The following is a 5,370-nucleotide window of genomic DNA, read 5'->3' as shown; positions in this document are numbered from 1 at the left end:
GGACTGTAGATTAAATTGTATAATTAACATTAAAAATTCACATTCAATTGTGAAATTTCGAGTTTAATTCATAATATGATGTTCAATTTAATAATATTGATATTTGTGAGTTGAATTTAAATTTAAATACATTTTGATATAATTTTTTTAGATAGAATAGTAAATATAACGAGTACAAATAACTAAATAAATAAGAGTACAAATAACAATGCAATAAAGAGTACCAACAACGAAAGTATAAATTATGGAGACAAACTTTATATTTAGGATTTCCAATCAAATTAACCACATTTCTTAACTTTTATTTGGGTCAAAGGTAAGACATTTTTTTTAAAACTTTTTACTAAATTGTATTGTCCTTTTACAAGCAAATGTTAGTAAATGTTATAACCAAATGTTTTATAACTTCTTTCACGTCTCTTAGCTAACCAATCTAGTAACCTATTTGGCTTTGTGGTAAGTAGGAATGACAATGAAGAAAATTTGGATAGACTACTATAATATCTAACCTTATATCTATAATTTAAAAAAATACTTATTCATGTACCCCTATCTTCGAGGGTATCAATTTTAATATCCGTACTATTAGTTTTTGAGTACCTAAGAACTCGTACTTATATTCATTATCCGCGCTTTAACTAAAATAGATTCATAAATAATCGCTATTGTTGTGATTAAATTTAAAAATTATCCAAAAATCTTAAATCCAAATCATAAAGTATTATAAATCAAAATATTTTCTAATTTAAAATGTCCAAAATATTGCAAATGAGCATACATTACAATAAACATCCAAACATAAGAATAATATTTTTTAAAGTTACAAATCATAGAACAATATTCTTTTAGATCTGTAAAAAAAATTGAGATGTATATTATATTAGTCAAATATAAAGTTATGATTAATACAACAAAACTCTTAATTATAAAGTTACAATTATTTACCTCTTCATCAAAATTAGATTCTTGAAAAATTTGCAAACGTTTTTGTTTTGATTATAAATATTGTATTGATCTAATGATATTGATAGTTGAAAAAACACAAGAAAATAAATAGTTAAATTAAACACAAATATAATATAATAAGTAATATATTTTATAGTGTGAGTGTAGGGTGGAGTGACTACTATAGTACCCGTAGTCACACTCATACGTGTTCAATTTGACATGTAATTACTCGTCCTCATACTCATATTTATTATATAAATTTTTACCTTATTCATTACATATTTTCTTTACAAATACCCATTATATCTGAATCTAATTATTAAGCTTTGGACTTGCAGATGCATCATAGCCGAAGAAATAAAAATAAATAGATCCATACAAACGTTTATTATTACTATTTAAAGATTAAGTTGACTTTTAAAGAGATGAATTAACTCCATTATTAAAGAGGTATTGAATAGCATGAAATTTAAAGACTTTAAATTGGAAAACAAAATTATGTATAAATGAACCACATGCACACATAAAAAACTAATGAAAAATTTCCACATGATATATATTTTATGAGTCCTGAGAGCATCCCCAATGATTTTTGTTTAAGTGAGTCTCACATGAGTCTCACGTATATACATAATTTATTTATAATTTTTTAAAGGTCATGCTATAAAAATCAAAATTAATACATTTTGTTTTGAAAAGAATAAATTTTGAACCTTTAAATCTTTGGATTCCCAATTGTCAATATACTTTTAGTGAAAAATTAATATACTTAGATCATTAATAAGTGCTACTAATGTTTGGGACTTTTGTTAGCATTTTTTATTTTTTTTAATACTAATATCTAATAAACACTCAATGACTCCAACTCAATATACACACTATTTTTTATTGGATGAAATTTACATAGAATTTATTAAATTTTGGAGATTTCATTTAAATTTGTTGAAGTTTATGTAAATTTTAATCAATAAATTTTTTTTGAAAAATATGTTGTAGTGTGTTACTAATATTATTTTAATACTTGTAAGATAATATAACAACTAATTTAAAATATCATCAAAAGAGAGATTTTACTCCTAAGTAAGATTATTTAACAATACATTTTCTAACATGTATATTACTTTAGTATTTTTTTTTTTATATTTTTTTAATCATCTGATTCTTGTTATAACTTATTTTTGAGATCAACGAATATGACAAACAATATATATTGTATAACAAGTATAATGTACAATACAATAGGATAAAATTGTGAATTTCCATTGAATCACAATGTAAAAGGTAAATATTAGGATGGACTACTTTGAATAAAATCCACGACGAATTAACAATTATATAAAAGTCTAACGATGACACATAATATTAATAAAAATAAAAATTTATGATCTTTCTCATTCATTCATGAGATATTGATATACTAATTATTTAAAACAATAAATAAATGAATGTATCAAAACTCAATTCATATTTTTTTTTCAATTAACATCCATCAAATCAAGTCACTTATCATTATAATAACAAGGATGATTTTATAAGAAAAATTTAAAAGACTTTTCGGTTTTATTTATAAGAGAAAATTGTGATTTTTTAGAAATTTATTTATTGTTTCAATAACTTTTTAATTTTTTATCTTTTAAATATTAGTATATGTATATAATATCTCACTTTTTTATAAGGAATATTTTTTAAATATTTAAATAATAATAATAATAATAATAAATAAATAAATAAATTTATTGATATTGGTATTAACAAAAGTCCAAAGACTTACATTGGTATTGATATTATATTGAATGTTTTAAAATACTTACAAAGACTCTAACATTCAATATAATATCTATTTGAGGTGGAGTTGTAAGTTAAGTTGACACATACCTTGTTAAAAGTTAATGAGAGATTTATACAATTAAAAAAAAAGGTGATATTAAACTTAGACTTTATCTAAACTGGACTAAAGCTTAATATATTGTTTCCTTTTCATAATATAGGATCTCAAAGTAATGATGTAAAATCTTTACTTTTTGAAAATGGGACAACTATAGTCAATCCATAAAAACTTTTCCCCTATTTCCTTTCTAGTGCTTTTTTCATATTGATGATTTTTATATATTTTTTTATTATTACTTTTGCTGCTCGTATATGCATGTAATTACTTTCTCCATCTTCTCCAGGTTATGCCGACCGTAAAATATATATTTATCATCAAATACACAAACACTATAATCTAGTGATGTAAGCATTTTTTATTTTCCTCTAATTAATTTTAATTTCTCTACTAAATTCATATACTCTAATGAATTAAGCACATGAAATAATTTTCCTTCCGGAACATATTTTTCTTTAAGAAATTAAGTTGTTAGACTCACACATCTTAATTAAATATAGAGAAATAGAAAATTCTGAATTAAAAATCGAATTTTTACTTATCAAATATTTTTTCAACTATTAATTAAATTGTAATTATTATATTATCTAAAGGTTTTGCCGACTCTCACAATTAATTTGTATACTAATGATAATAAGATATGGTGGGTTCTTCTTCACATATATACACTTCAGTAGGTGCATGAAATTCAATTGTATAGATTTTATTAAGGATAATAAGCACTCTCTAGAAGCAACCACACGAATTTTTTCTTGATCTTCCGACAGCACCACTTACACAAAACACTACCAAAGAATATAATGAAATTAAGTGGTAGTAAGTTAGAAAACTCTGAATACGGTCCATTTTTCACATCATGGAGTGTCCATGTTCATTAGTACAACTTTATAATTTTATTTTAAGCCACATTGATCCATCGTCAATGGATAACTCCATGGTATCGTTTTATAATAGTATAAATTTATTGTTTTTTTATTTTCAGAATTAAGACGTGAATTGATTGATGTTTGTCAAATAAAAATAAATAAATAAATTTCTTAAATTTGAATTTATCGAACTGTCATCAATCAGGTCAATTTTTAACTATAAGGACGAGAAGAGTCATAAATTTCTACTTCTAAAAAATAGTACTCATTAACATTAAAATTTTAGATACTTTTTAAATATTAATTTACCATAGATAATATATTATGTTAGTGCGAATAACTTGCCTTTATCCTTTATCTATAGGATAGTGAATTTTAACAAACTTTGGTGTTTGACAAAAATGGAATCTTCTCATAAGTGGAAGGAGGCCAATAAGAAAGGGATAACTTTGAAGGCCTTGTGTTGTGTGCTATAAGGGAAATAATGTGTGTCTAAAATTCAATATTTACTCAAGGGTAGGAAATTATTAGAGTTTGCATGATAAAGACATAATTGTGCCCTTTGTAGCCTTTTTTTCGATATATATCAGAACTTGATTTTGCTATATGCAATTAAAGATTAAAAGGGTAGAGTGGGGTAAAAAATACATAATTTTTTATTTTCAAAATCCCTCGCCAAAAAATGTATACGGTCAAATTTTTTCAACCTTTTTTCTCTTCATTCTCTACTTTTCTGTTTTTCTTCTTCTTTCTTTTCTCTTCACTTCTTTTTTGATCTCTGTTTACTAATCTCTTCTCTACTTTCATTCTATCATTCTCTATTTTCTCAATTTTTATTATATTCTATTTTCTACTATTCTCTGTTTTTTTAATGTAAAATATAAGTTAATTAGCATATTTGTAAAAATATTTGGACGAGAGGAGGAAATCGATAAGTCAACCGACTCTTCATTACTAATTAAATTTAAAACTTTGTTGAATTAAATAATATATTCAACAAATATATTAATAAGTTATCTACGTGAAATGTGATTTATATGTTATATTTTATATTGTAAAATGTGTTTGATATGAAAATTAAAATTTATATATATGTTCAATTTTGAATTTTTATGTAAATTTGTACTAAAAAAATGTACACTGTATATATTTTTTAAAATATAATATTTATTGTGTATATTAAATCTTCTCCTAGATATGTGCATGTCTAAATCTTCTCCTAGATATTGTATATTATATACTAAGTAAACTCGTTTTTTCCGAGTTGTACTCATCAATATATATTAAATCTTAAAATTTTCAAGTTAGACAATTTGAGAATAAAAATAAAAATATTTAAATAATGTTTATTTATAAAAATCCCATTATCATACATTTTTGATAAAATTTCGATTTTATGCATTTTCCTTTATTCTCTAGAGTACGTATTTGATTGTAATATATCGTGATCATTTTAAGTACTTAGAAACCAAAGTAAAATGATGTCGAAAATTTGTGAAATATATATATATATATATATATATATATAAAAGAGTTAAAATAAAATAAAAATTTCTCATCATATATGTTGAAAATTAACATAAAAGTCTTACGAGTAAATTATATATATAACAATAACATAAATTATTATTATTATTATTATTATTATTATTATTATTATTATTATTATTA

Source organism: Cicer arietinum, chromosome 7 (genome assembly GCF_000331145.2).
Source record: "Cicer arietinum cultivar CDC Frontier isolate Library 1 chromosome 7, Cicar.CDCFrontier_v2.0, whole genome shotgun sequence".
NCBI lineage: Eukaryota > Viridiplantae > Streptophyta > Magnoliopsida > Fabales > Fabaceae > Cicer > Cicer arietinum.
Note: the sequence above shows the minus strand (reverse complement) of the source record.